This window comes from Halichoerus grypus, chromosome 9 (assembly GCF_964656455.1).
Source record: "Halichoerus grypus chromosome 9, mHalGry1.hap1.1, whole genome shotgun sequence".
In the NCBI taxonomy this organism is placed as follows: domain Eukaryota; kingdom Metazoa; phylum Chordata; class Mammalia; order Carnivora; family Phocidae; genus Halichoerus; species Halichoerus grypus.
The window spans coordinates 75,101,471-75,116,784 of record NC_135720.1 but is presented as its reverse complement, the minus strand read 5'-3'; the positions used below and the strand labels follow the sequence as shown (position 1 = coordinate 75,116,784).

The 15,314-nt window shown below is 37.1% G+C and overlaps 1 long non-coding RNA gene across 4 annotated transcripts in view; it reads left to right on the top strand.

Moving 5' to 3' along the window:
* The window catches only part of LOC144379067 (uncharacterized), a 269,707-nt gene that overhangs the window by 186,319 nt on the left and 68,074 nt on the right, over positions 1-15,314 (top strand). For 2 of the 4 annotated variants that reach the window (XR_013441196.1, XR_013441197.1), the window contains exons 4-5: positions 6,009-6,109; positions 10,712-10,855. This is a non-coding gene — a long non-coding RNA (uncharacterized LOC144379067). Of the gene's footprint in view, positions 1-6,008; positions 6,110-10,711; positions 10,856-11,375; positions 11,842-15,314 lie in introns of those variants that run through there. The other 2 variants (XR_013441194.1, XR_013441195.1) reach the window with 2 other exon arrangements.

Here is a 15,314-nt window from a genome sequence, read left to right as displayed (position 1 = left end):
TAAGGTCAATTTAATTAGAACTTGAGTGTGCCATCAGGTGTGTGAATTTTTCCCCCTTCCAGAAAGAGGTTAGAAACATGAGAATGGAGCCCTGGTCGGGATTGAGAGAAAATAAATTGGTTTCACTGTGAACACTGTGATCCCTGTGATGTCTGGCAATCTAATTTCTCAGTTGGATTACAACTAGGTGCCCTACATACAGCTAGTCTCAGTAGCTACACAAGGCTACCAGAAGGAAATTTTAACTGGTGAGAATGCTGGAGCTGGAGCTGTCCAGGAAACTGGAAACAGGGTGACATCAGCTGGCCTCCAGAAGTTTTGAGAACTTCCATTTGACTTCCAAGAACAATTCAAGGTGTTAATTCTGATTTATAAAACTGTCTGTGTTTTGGATGCTAGTTACCTTAGAAATCAGCTCTAAGGTTGTAAAGAGTTCCCAGATTTACACTTCAGACACCCAGAAACAACAACCTTCTGTGAAAAGCCAAGATGACTAGAATTAATGGCAGCCTTAATCTGACAGAACCCTATTTTGTACATTCAGTTCCCCCCGCTGACCCCGGCTTCCCTTACTGAGTAGAAATGTGAATGTGGGAAAACTTTGGCATTAACAGCTTAATATTACTGAGTTTTTAAACATTCAAGGTCCAATTTTAGAAGAGTTTAACAACAAATTCAAGTATTTTTAATAATTTATTGCTTATAACACCATACCACATGTTTATTTTTATTAAATTATATATTTAAACCATTATCTTCTCACTGGCAAGCACACATTCCCATGAGCAATGAGATTTGAATACATTAGCTGTCATCCTCTGTAAACACATTTTTTTTTAAAGTCTGCCTTATATTTATACCAGGTTTTTAAAAGGATTTGGCAGAATTTTTTTTTCTTAACCCTTCTGTGAGATTGATTTAACCTGCATACACTTGTACCTTTACTATTATATCCTAATTACTCACCCATCATCTCATTTTTCCAAGAAATTCAGAAAATTCTTTGATCCAAACAGTGAACTGTTGAGGCTGTCTGGTAATTCAACCTAAGTATTCCCTGGAAATAACAGTATCCTCAATGCTCAAAGCTACTCCTTTTTAATATTCTACAGTGTTCCAGGACCATTCTGTAACATTCTTTTCACCTACAGCTTGTCTTCCTCGTATTTTCTTCACAAAGAATAAAACAGAGGCAAACTGGGTTAAAAGGCTTGCTTAAGGCCATCCAATAGAGTAATAATAGAAGTCGGATTGGCATACCCTATCTCCTTGAGGAAAGCTTTTTGTGTGTATGCATTTTTCTACCAACTAAATTACCCTGTACACTATCAGCAGACAGTCTCAAGACAAACTGTTCTTGCTGTCTTTGTTAAAACATGGATATGGAGCACACACATATGAGAAGGTCATATTAAAGAACAAGAATAAGTAGAGAGTCAATTCAACATTTAAGTATGAGTAAAATACATAACTGAAATTATGTACAACTGAAAATGCATAACTCTGAAATTGCACAGTTACTGATAGCCTTAAAGACTCTTGCACTGGTATCAAAAGCAGAGAACTGCTGTGCCAACACACTAGGAAGACCAGCAGTTACTCATTCCCTTTCATAAACTGCCCAGTACAGTCACTAGCATAAAAAGTAAAGATTGTTAGCAATGCCTAACCACCTCATTGCCCAAGTAACCGTCTTTTCTTATTGTCTTGAGCACGAAGGAAGTGGCAAACCAGTAGGACTGTAATCTGTTATCTGTTACCACTGAGAGCAGTGTTGTGTTGTGACACCAAGAGAGAAAAAGTCCGAAGAGACAGACAGGGGAAACGCATCCAATAAAAGCTGTACTAAACACTGACTTCATCTTTCCTTCAAATGACTCATTTATAACTGTGGGTATACTGGGTGTGTGTGTCCATGGGAAGAAGGAAAAGAGAAATATGTGAAGAAAAGTTTAGAAAAGATAGGATAGGGTGGGCAAGGGGTGACCGCACCAGAGTAGGTAGTCTCCTGGTCCTGATCCACATGCCTATGAATCAATTTAATGTGTGCACACACATCCCCATAAACTAGTTATCCCTACAGTTTATTGGATGGAGAAGCCAGACACTAGGTGGCAGAACACATGATGAATCCTCAGGCCAGGACCCTTGGATAGTGCATACCCTGGAAGTTGGATAGCACACATCAAAGGCACACTTGTTCTAGTAACTAGAAAGCACACCAATAAAAGTAATGCAAAAGGAGCTGAATTGTAATGCTGTTTTGCTAAAGTTCATCTGGCTGCCAAGTATGGTCAAAACAGCTTTTTGTTTGCTTGTTTTAAACCCTAGAGCTTGTAGCTGTTGGCTTTTATGATTAAGACATCAATTTTGAGAAAATCCTTTAATTGTTATGCTTTTTAAACCTTAATGCCTGGATACTACTCAAAAGATTCCCTTGCCTCCCTTCTGTCCCACTCTGTAAAATGTCAGCTCCACAGTTCTTCCAGGATCCAGCACAAAGCTGACTAGAAAGATCATAAAATTAGAGGATCACAAACATTAAGATAAAATAGTGCTTTCTCCCATGAACTAAAAACTGGTGTAAACTTTTATATAGTTTAAACTTAAAGTTAAGCTTCAAATAATCCTAGAAAGAGTCAATATGAATTATGGGATAATAACAATGAGGAAATCATGTTTTTATAAACACATTGGTTCTGTAGAAAAACTATTTTTAAACATTCTTAATGAAATGTTTTAAGAACCTAATTGAAAAAAAAACACGAAGTATTAATATGAAGTCTGGTTGACTTATTTTACTATAAATTAGAAATAAAATATAGATGCTAAAATATCAGATATCAGTTTATAGCGGATATTTATAGTTTTATAGCAAATGGTATGCTATATAAGCATATTCTGATTGGACCCTTGAAGATCTATAGGTGGATTTCAGACAGCATATCCTTTACAATTGTATGAAAAATTGTGCACCTATGTGAAGATATCTTCCATCAAACTTCAAATGGGTTCAAGACATATATAAGAAAACTTTAATAACACTGACCCAAAGGCTACATCTTACACAATTCAAATCTTTTTAGTAACCAGTACTGCTTTTCTTTTTGGAGTGGTTTTCCAACTTAAGGTTGTTATACTTACCCAACTAGTAAGGCATTATCTCAAACTTTTGTAATATTTGGTCTGTGCACTCATTGCACAATGCAAATTTCTTTTCATTATCTATGCTGTGCAGAGGAAAGGTTAAGAAGTGTCTAATAGAATAAAGACTATCTTATAGACTAGGAAGAGTGTTTTTAGAACCTTAGAAAATGTATTTAAAACCAAAACAAAAATGAATATATACTGCCCAATATTATTATCTGTAAATTACAAAGCAGTCTCATTTTCTTATTATATTTCAGAGAGAAAAACTTTCTTCCCCTGCGTTTTGTTTTTTTTTTAAGATTTTATTTATTTATTTGACAGAGAGAGAGATAGTGAGAGCAGGAACACAAGCAGGGGGAGTGGGAGAGGGAGAAGCAGGCTTCCTGCCGAACAGGGAGCCCGATGTGGGGCTCGATCCCAGGACCCTGGGATCATGACCTGAGCCGAAGGCAGACGCTTAACGACAGCCACCCAGGCGCCCTCCTGCGTTTTAAATATACTCATAGGCACTATGAGTATCTTATAAAAAGTCATTTGGCAATGTGTTTAATGACTTGCAACTAAATAGTAACTTTAAACTGTACAGACTTTTTTACTTAAGCTAATAGGCAGTCTATCATTTCCAGAACAATCTCATAAAAAAAATGCAAAATAAAAAACCAGAATAGTTTTTCTTCTTTGCTGTCCAAGAGCAAAGACCAGGATATTTTTATCCAAAAGATGCATTTTTTCTTCTCCGGATTTCTCCTTTTTTAAGATTTATTTATTTATTTCACTTAGCATAATTCCCTCCAGTTCCATCCATGTTGATGCAAATGGTGGGTATTCATCCTTTCTGATGGCCAAGTAATATTCCATTGTATATATGAACCACATCTTCTTTATCCATTTGTTTTTTGAAGGGCATCTCAGCTCCTTCCACAGTTTGGCTATTGTGGACATTACTTCTATGAACATTGGGGTGCATGTGCCCCTTCTTTTCACTACATCTGTATCTTTGGGGAAGTTTCACTCATATGTGGAACATAAGGAATAGCATGGAAGACATTAGGAGAAGGAAGGGAAAAATGAAGGTGGGGAAATCGGAGGGCGAGAACCATGAGAGACTATGGACTACAGGAAACAAACCGAGGGTTTCAGAGGGGAGGGGATGGGGGATGGGGTAGCCCGGTGATGGGTATTAAGAAGGGCACATATTGCAATGAGCACTGGGTATTATATGCAAATAATGAATCATGGAACACTACATCAAAAACTAATGGTGACTAACATAACATATTAAAGAAAAAGATTTATTTATTTATTTGAGAGAGAGAGAAAGCACGTGAGCAAGCGTCGGAGGTGGGAGGGTAGAGGGAGCGGGAGAGAAACCCAAGCAGACTCAGTGGTGAGCATGGAGCCCATCACAGGCCCTATCTCATGACCCTAAGGTGAAACCAAGAGTCTGACGCTTAACCAGCTGCACCACACAGGCACCCCTCTTCTCCAGATTTCTATGTGCCAAAAGAATCTTGACTATGGGGGACAAAAAGAGTTCACAAAGCTGACAGTCCAAAGTTCCCTGTGCAATGGCAAAGGACTTGTCAACACAATCAGGAATAAATAATAAATGCTTGTTTGTCAATGTGCATCATGCAGATGAAAAGAATGCATGGTTCTTTGACAATTTGTTCAACAGGTTTTATTAACTTTATATAAACACAATTCAAGAGATGTTTTGAAGAAGCCATGGACTTCCAGTATTGAAGCCTTATCTTTATGTATATTCTGATTAAGTAGCAACAGGTTTTGAAAACTGACTACAGACTTACCTAACTCATAAGGCATTATCTCAAACATTTAAAATATCCGGCTTTTGCACATGATGTGTCCCAGTTTGTCATAAGTGGACTCCAAAATCAAAAGAGAAAACAATATCACAGGAGGTGGAAAAACAAGATGTCTGAATATTTCACTTTTTGGTTAACTTTTCAAGGGTTTGTTTATTGGTCTTCTATAAAATATTACCCTGCAGAACAATTTCTGAACTCCTATTCTTTCTGTTCAACGTTTTTATAACTTTATCCTAAAAACTGCATGTCTAGATTTGCTTCCCAAATTAGCAGTGTGCTCAAGGTTTTGGGACCAGAGAAACCTGAATTCCAGCTCCAGGTCCACCATTTGCCTATTGATGGACCTCAGTCACTTGTTTCATGTCCACAGGCCTTAGTTTTCTTGTTTATGAAATGTGTATTATCTCATTTAATACTCCAAACAACCTGGCTCATAATGTTTCCGTGAAGATTAAATGAGCTGATTGATATGAAGCTGTACAGTGTCTGGCACAGAGTAACTGTCTAGTAACTATCAACCATTGTTATTAAAATGTATTTATACAAATGTTCTGCTCCTGCCTGGTTGCTTACTCGGTATACTAAGATGTATTCTGCCTCATCTTCATGCCTCCTCAGAGGATGCCACACATCCAAATGCTAATCATACATAAGTCTCTCTGTCATACATCCTCATAAGATCTTCCCTCAGAATTTCTTCCCTCTTTTTTCATCAGGTAATTATTGACTACACATATCATTTGATAGTTCATTTTTTACTATCTTTTATTTATCTCTACTTCCCTAAACTATTATTTATACTGTTATTTCAGTCTTTGTGATTTCTGATGTCAAGGATTTATGTTCAGTATTCCAAACCAGATTGTAAATTCCTTAAGGGCAAACATATCTTACATTTTTTTTCTATTCTCTATAATACCTAGCAGAATGTCTTGTTCTGTATGTACTATGTAATGTTGATTTAATTTTTTAAGTCTGTAAGAGAGAGAGAATCTAAAATTATCTTGAATATATTTGTTTTTACAGAACCCATGCCTATAGCACTGAGCTACCTAATGGGATTTGGAATCCTAAGAAATTATAGCCAGTGATGTACTGGAGCTAGACTACTCTTACAAGAGCCAGTGGTGTGTATCTCTTTCCCAATTCTGCGTGCAGTGATGTCTCATTGGTAGTTTGAAACAAGCCATATTAAGAGTATTTATACTATGGGAATTGGCAAACACTACAAATCTGGGCTTTCTTTTTCTCATCTCTTTTGTTCTCTTTCATTCTTTCTTCCTTTATTTCCTTCCTTCCTTTCTCTTTTTTTCTCTCTCTTTCTCTCTCCCTCCCTTCCTCTCTCCCTGTCCCTTTCTTTGTTTCTTTCAGAGGAAGTTACTATATATTTACCAGGACACCACTGGTTAGAATCCACAAAGATAGATTTAAAGCCATCCATAATATGTGTATATATTTAAATACATCTTAACTATTGAGCAAACTCAGATAATCTATGACTCTTTTCCAGAATCAGAGGGCATTCTGTGCACATAGAAATAACATATTCATATCTTATAATTTACAGTTACCATTTAAATATTAATATCCGTTGCAGGTTTCCTGTCTCACATTTAGGTCTTTCATCCATTTTGAATTTATTTTTGTGTATGGTGTAAGAAAGTGGTTCAGTTTCATTCTTCTGCATGTTGCTGTCCAGTTCTCCCAACACTTGTTGAAGAGACTATCTTTTCCATTGGTTATTCTTTCCTGCTTTGTCAAACATTAGTTGACCATATCGTTGTGGGTCCATTTCTGGGTTTTCTATTCTGTTCCATTGATCTATGTGTCTGTTTTAGTGCCAGCACCATACTGTTTTGACGACTACAGCTTTGTAATATAGCTTGAAATCCAGAATTGTGATGCTTCCAGCTTTGCTTTTCTTTTTGCTTTGGCTATTCGGGGTCTTTGTCATAAAAAAAGAATGAAATCTTGCCATTTGCAATGATGTGGATAGAGCTAGAGTATATTATGCTAAGCAAAATAAGTCAGAGAAAGACAAATACCACATGATTTTACTCATGTGGAATTTAAGGAACAAAACAAATGAACATGGGAGCAAAAAAAGAAAGAGAGAGGCAAACCATAAAACAGACTCTTAACTATAGAGAACAAACTGAGGGTTGCTGGAGGGGAGGGGAGTGGGGAATGGGCTAAACGGGTGATGGGTATTAAGGAGGGCACTTGTGATGAGCACTGGATGTTATATGTAAGTGATGAATCACTAAATTCTATTCCAGAAACTAATATTGTACTATATGCTAACTAACTGGAATTTAAATAAAAACTTGAAACAAAAAAAAATCCTTTGCAAATGATCTTGATATTTGGCAGATAGTCCATATGTTTGTATAGTGTAGCTATGGCCTTAGTAGTTATTTTCCAGAGATTTTATGTATGTATAGCTTGTAATCCTTCTAATCCATGAGCTCCTTAGAGGAATTTACTGGATTAAAGACAAGTGTCAATCAAGAGCTATACTAATGACTGTACTGGGCTTAAAGTAGTCACTCAGGGGAAAAAAAAAATGTATGTCCATTTATTACTTAATTTTAAAATTTAACATTTTTGAAGATGAGAGGGAATTTAAAAGAAAAAGAATATGTTCTATAAACTAAATAATTACCATGCATAATTACATTCTCAGCCTTGGAGATGCAGATAGAGATTACAGCAGCTTTTTTTTTTTTTTTTTTTTATGTTTCCATTCATCATTTGTTCTGCAATTCAAGCTTCAGTGTTTAAAAGGTTCCATTGTCTGCATTAGGTCAGCAATATAACCCTTGAGAAACTTATATCTGTTTAAAACCATCAGCTTGATTTTTTTTTTTCCCTAAAGCACCTCCAGTTCAGGTCCTGGAATCAGCCCTGAGCCTCTCTGTATTGCATTCAGGAGAAATATTCTTGAATGTAAGAGGGAAAGGAACAAGAGGAGGGCATATTAGTAAAATCTTGGTTTGCATGTGATATATGTTTCTGCCATGAAAAGGTTTGTTATGAAGGCTGATAAAAGATGCCAGTGAAAATAAAAATATCATTCCATATCATAATCACATACTAAAAGTCCAGTGATCCATCACTCAAGACAAGACTTTATTGTATGTGAGCCTAGAAATTCATCTCCTATTTCAGGAAAACCAGAAATTTTGTCTTACCACAGAGTCACTGTGGTTAAATTACCTTGACCAAGAAATCCAAAGGAGAGCTGAATCCCCTGTATACAGTGAAACAGACATGGGTTTCTAACTCCCTTGCAATAAGTTAAACTTTAATGATCGGATTTCCTTATTTGCAACTTCCCAATTTTGCCAGTTCAAGATTTTGGTCCTGGAATGCTCCCTGTGCTGCCTGCCAGGGCCTGAGTGCCTTATGTTCCTGTCCTCCAGCAGCAGCTGCCTGCAGACAGACCGAATTTAGGACCTAACTTCTCTGTTAGAATGAGATTAGCAGGTGTTAAAGACATGTTAGTATTTAGATGAGGGTCTCATCCAGATGTTAACAGAAGAGATTAAAGAATATTTGGGGCATAAACTGTGCATCTCTAGAATATATATTGTGACAGGAACAAACATTCCAAGTATTTGCCTTTTGTGGAATCACTAGAACCTTTCTGCTCACATTCTAAATGAGGAGAGTATCCACGATAGGACGTCTAAATAGAGACCCAAGATTATGGTGCTTACTGGGGCAAAGCAGCAAGGAAAAACATCCAAACTAAAAAGGCAGTTTACTCTGTAAACAGTAATTTTAAATTGACATTTGACTTCAGATAAGTTGAAACATCTGAGCCTGAATCCCATGCCAAATTAAAACATACATAAAAACCATACTTTAGGGTTGCAGACCTTTCAGAGATGGAGTGGTAATATAAGTATATTCTTTACACAGACCTGTTCCTAATCATGTATCTTCCATGTTTAAAACACTTCAATTGTTTCCTATTTTACTGTAGGACAAAGTCCAAGCCTCAGAATGGCAGGCAAAGCCCTAATGATCTGACTCCTCCTGCCTCACAGTTCACTCCTTGCCCCCAAACATCCTCTGGGCCACTCATACCACATTTCTCCCAATTACCTTGTTTTCAGGCCTTTTCACAAGCTTTTCTGTACCCAAAGCTCTGGCTGATTCCTATATATTTGGGAGGCCTTAGCTTGGACCTTTCTCCTGGGAAACCTTTGCAGACTCCTAAAGGCATGGTTAGATGCCTTTTATATATTCTCCATACACCAGGTACTTCTTCATGTAATGCATTGATACATTTTAAGTGTCCATTCACTTCTGCCTAGCTGACTAAGCAGTCAGCTTCATAAAGGCAGGAGACAGTTCATTTTGTTCATGCTGTGTCCTCAGCACACTACCTCCCTGTCAGTAATCACTGCTTACTCAGTGAATAAATTAAGCTCTTGTAACATTCTATTTGATTAGTGACCACAAGAAGTTGAATGGTTAGTGTCATTGCAGGGAAATTCATGAGAGAAGAGAACCTGTTCTGTTGATTGTATGCACAGCACTGACAATAGTAGGTGCTCAATAAATATTTATTGAAGAAAAATTTGGAATACTAAGTAACATTTAAAGTATAATGCATTGCCTTTGATGTAATGGTTAACATGACATTAACACTAATATTTCTAACAAGAATGCTAAACAGTTTCAGATCTGTTAAAATCATAATAACCCAGGGGAAAAATTACCATTCTTTTTACAGCAATCATTACTACTATAAATATTAATGATTTTGCCTATTATGGTCAAGAATTTTTCCCTTCTCAAGTATTGTCCTGATTAAATATTTTGTAGTCTATCGAGTAGTGTTTTAGATTTGCATCTTTGATTTTCGATAATATCTAGCATCCCTGAAATATGTTATTTTTCAACTACATAAAAGTGATTCTTGATTCCTACAATAGAAACATGGTTGGGTTTCTACATTCCTCAAAGAGAAAAACAAAAAGTTATTTGTAAACATCTTCACCTAGAAAACTTTTGGAGAAAATAAAAACATCTAGCTAGAAGGATATCTGAGGGATGATCTGGTTCAGTACCACACTTAGGGATGAGTGGTTTCTTCCTCCTTTTAAAGAAAGAAGAAGGCAACTAGTTTTTGACTAGTCTGCTCCAAATAGTTAAATATTTTTTCCTTAAAAATAACGCTAGTCCACACACACATAAACATCACTTACAGTCATTACTCTATACATAATGCAGACAACTTGCATAACTACTATAAATGTTGAAAAAACTTACATACCTACTTGATCAAGGAGAGGTAAGTAGAGTGTGCATAGGTTTATGGTAATCACATCACATCCACACAAGTGATATTCTCCACCACTCCCGATCCCTATCCCTACCATTGGAGAGAAGGAATCTCTTTTACAGTCCTAAGTCAAGAAAATATATTGAGTCATAATGATTATTGTGATACAAATTATATTACTATAAAAATATACTCCTAGTTTATTTTTAATAAAGTAAAAGAACAACAACAAAAATTATTTGGTATTCATTTCTTATCTAGAGAAGTGATTGAAGCTTGAGCCTCCTATGTTAAGAAAAATGAGCAAATTACAAAGTTAGCAAAGTCTGCATATTTCTCTTCTCTCACACATAGCACTCTGCTCCTTACCTCCATAGTTCCTCATTTGGGCCTGACTTCTTAAAACGTTCTTTTCTCTCTTTGAACTCAGGAATCATCAGGCAAAGCCAGTAACATCAGAATGGCTTAGAGTTGAGAAAACCCACCCTTCTGGAAGCAGAGTGACAGAGGAGCCATATGGTGGTCTGGAGAATATGGCATTTCCATTGACAACCCAAGCAACAGGAGAAGCAAGGTGAGAGCATGAGAGTTGGGCATCTTAAGCTAGTGGCAAAAGAAGAGTTTTAGGAAAAGCAGGGTGGGTGATACTCGCTATCCAGTAGGTTACTTATTAGGTGATATGTCAGGAGCCTGCATTCACATTCAAAGTCAGGGACTCAGGAAGACAAACAAGAATAAGTTAGGGTCCAAGGCTAAGGGGGAATGAGGGTACCAAAAAGGGTACTAGAATAGAGCTTTGAATACGAGAATCAAGACAGAAGAAGCTTATCAAGCCTGGGTCAATACTGGGTGACTGATGATCTGAACCACTGAGCGTTGGTCTAAATGATTCATAAAGATCCTGGGAAAGGGTGTGCTGGGCCTTGAGATATGTTTAGAGACACCAGACTTACAGAGGATGAGGAGGTAGAGTATTGGAATTGATTTCTGGACCTTTCTCTCATGTCATGATTTCCTTCAGAATTTCCTGCACTGGTCTCAGGGCTTTCTATACATATGATTAATCCTTCCTGCTTATGTAATCTTAACTATAGGATGGCCTCTTACCAGTTAAGACTGTTCCTTTCCACATCTCCAGAAGGCCTTCACAAGTCAAGGAGGAAGCAAATTGTCAGCAAAATCAATCCAGTGAGCACAGGAAAATACTGAAGCTATTCCACCTTTGCTTCTGACATGTTTGATCTCATACAGGATGGCAACCAGAGTAGAAAAGTATACGCAAAGAAAAAATATTTTGCACTGATAAAAGGTAAAAATGCCTGACTAAATGTACTTAGGGCAGAAATAACCATGGCTGACCATTAATCAACTATGTATCACTGTCACTAAAAATAATCTATCACACACATTCCCTCTTTCCTCTTAGCTGTCATTATCTTTGCTCGAGCCTTGTTATTGCTAATTTGGATTCTTAGAGTTCTCTGTTAGACAATCCCATAGCAATTGATTTTTCCCTGCTCCAATCCTAGCTATATATTAAAGCCCCTGTGATATTTGTCACTCTGTTAATCCATATATTTCAATGGTTACATATTACTTACCAAATTAAGTTCACTTTTTTAAATCTGACCTAAACATTTTTGCAACATTACTTTCCACCATCCAACCTGTACCCAATAAATCTATAAACTGTTATTATTCCTAGTAATAATATTCCTAATAATAAGTCCAAATACATTTATCTCTTTCTCGCATCAGACCTTAGTCTTTGCTTTTTCCTGCTAAGTATGTCCATCTCCATCTCTACCTGATAAAGTCCTACCCATTCTTCTAGATTCTGCTTAAATGTCTAAAGTATTCCCTCCTCACCTCTTCAATTTTCCATAGCTTTCTATCTCTCATGCCAACTATACTCATCACACTCTGTGCTGGATTAAGAGTTTTCTGTGTCCATGGCATAGGGCTTGCTCCTCTTAATATTAATAAATATTTGTTGAATTTAAACAAAGCAAGCATGATTCTTATAGACACACACATATGAACCACACACAAACAACACTATTTTATAATAGAGTACTATGCCCAATAAATTCAGACCCATACACTAAGCTTCCATAGAGAAAGTACAGAGATTCTAATCTTACAGAGACATGGTCACCATGCAAAGTGTATTCTCAGTTTTCTAGAGTTTGACTTTGACCACCATCCTCTTGAAAAGACTCATGTCTACAAAATGCTTTCAGAATCTTTATGGAAACCACCATGTAGTCAAATGAGAGAAGAGAAATGAACTAATCAGGAAATTATAAAAATCATATTTTCGCCATTCAGTCATTCTAGTAAAATCTGTGGAAGCTGAACGTAGTAGCCCGGGGCTTTCTTTTTTTTTTTCTTTTTCTTTACCAAATTATGCAGTTAATTCAAAAGGAAATCTCCATGACAAGGTTTGTTTTGTTTCTTTAGTAGTGGTTTCATAAGCGCATGGGTCATGATGGGGGTAAATGTTAAAGCCCTCTTAACTTAGAGGGGCCCTGGGTGACTCAGCTGGTCAAGTGTCTGCTTTGGGCTCAGGTCATGATCCCAGGGTCCTGCTCAGAAGGGAGGCTGCTTTTCTCTCTCCCTCTGTCTGCTGCTCCTACTGCTTATGTTCTCTCTCTGTCAAATTAATTAATTAATTATTTTTAAAAAGCCCTCTTTTTTGTTGCATTAGTTTATTTTTTTAGTTGCTTTATTATTAATCCATTTATTTTATTTTTTTAATTTAAAATTTTTTTTTTACTAACATGTAATGTATTATTTGTTTCAGGGGTCAAGTCTGTGATTCATCAGTCTTACACAATACACAGTGCTCACCATAACACATACCCTCTCCAATGTTCATCACCCAGCCACCCCATCCCTCCCACCCCCCACCATTCCAGCAATCCTCAGTTTGTTTCCTGAGGTTAAGAGTCTCTTACGGTTTGTCTCCCTCTCTGGTTTCGTCTTGTTTCATTTTTCCTAAAAAGCCCTCTTAACTTAGAAACTCTTGGTATCCAAATAGTACTAGAGGGAAAAATGATGTATTCCACATGACTCTGAAAGTAAACATGATCAATATCCTGAAACCCAAACTTGACATGGCTTTCAATTTTAAATGAAATCAGTATAGTCTTCTTTTTTTTATCATTCATAATCCTCTGCCCCAAAAAACAAAACACACAGCCAAACCACTAATTTTGATTCTTCCACAGCAAAATAAGTTTTGTAGTAAAAAGAGAAGAGCTAAGAGAATGAGAAGGTTTGGGTCCTAGTTCTAATTCAACCTCTGGCCATGTAAACTTGGGTAAAACTCTTCACCATTTAAATATCCCACCTCCAGCCTATAAAATGAGGAAATAACCCTGTTGCCTTACCTATTTCATGATGAGGATCGAATAAAATAAATTAAGGGAAAGCATTTTGTAAATTAAGTACAAAAAGCTCTGATGATCCTGATGCCACTTCCCTTTAATCCTCCAATGATCTCCATCCAGCAACTGTGTAGTGGGCTAGCTGTCTTCCTCTCCACTTCATAGACATCCATCTTGACAGATTCTGTGGTGTTCTAGTTTCCCATACTTGTGAAGGCCTCTGGCTCTTCCTGTCTGCCCAGCTGAGTCTTGTACTTCCTTCAGAGACTTCATTCCCCATGAAACTTGCAACCTACTAGGATCTTTTTTTTCCCAGAATTCTTTGTACACTTATACCCCTCCACCTCAAATAGAATATTAGTTTATGACTTTGTATACTCTGGTTATTACAATTTCAAGTCTTGGTGCCACTAGAGTATGAATTTCTATGTATAAAGACTGTGTCAGCCACCTCTTTTATGTAACTCTAAGTGCCTAGCTCAGGGCTGGGAACTTCTTAAAAAGAATGAACTGCTTATTTTCCAACTTTTTTCCCCAGAGTTACTGACTAAAGGACACTTCACCCCCTAATTTCTGACATCTAATAAATCATAAAGTCCTCTCTGTTTTATCTTCAAAATAAAGTCTCAAATATACCCACTTTTCCCTTTCTCCCCTCTCATATCCAGATTTCATCTGCAGCCCTTCAAAACTTTATTACTGCACCCTTGCTTCAGCGATGGCTTTCAACTAATACACAGAGCCAGAAAAATACACTTTTAGAAACCAATTATGCCTGCTTTCTGCTTAGAACCCTTAAGTGGCTTTTTATTACCCTTCAAATAAACTCCTACTGCCCAACAGTGGCTTCCAAGACCATATATGTTCTGGCCCCCACCAACCTCTCCAACCTCACTGTGGGCCACTCTCCCCATCTCCCTCTACCCCACACACATGGCCTCCCTTAAACTTCTCTCAGAGGCCATGGTCGTTTGTTTTAAGGCCTTTGCACAGGTTCTTTCCCTCTACCCAAAGTGTTCATCCCTGGCATTTTGCATAATCAGTTCATTCTCTCCATGTATGAAAGCACCATGCTTGCTTTTTTTCTAATTCCTTCCCTTTAGAGAGGACTGTTTAAGCAATTCCATCTTATGCCCTATTTATTTCTTTCATCTTACTTATCCTGATGGGTAATTATTAGTCATTTTCTGATTTACTTCTGTATTATTTCTCTTGTCACTAGATTGTAAGGTGTATCAAGGTAGTAGGAACCATGTATGGTTTTTTTTTCCCCATCATTATGCATTCACAGTACCTAATACTGGGACGGCACACAGAAAGCACTCAAAAATATTTGTCAAATGAAAATTTAACAAGTGAGATTTGAGTATTTAATATAAGCCAGGTGCTAGAGATACAAAGTAAAATAATTGCAAGCTTGTACCCCTAACTCCATGTTCAGTGATGTCATCATGTTAGTAGTTTAAATTTGGCCATGGTGAGAGTATTAACACAAGAGAAATCAGCAAATACTGAAAATCAAGGCTTCTCTCCATGCTACCCCTGCCCCTGCATGACAGCCCGTTTATGAGCACATTACTTCAGAGAGGAAAATGCGTAATTATAAACACATGTGCAAGATGTCATGGGAGTTTTCAACAA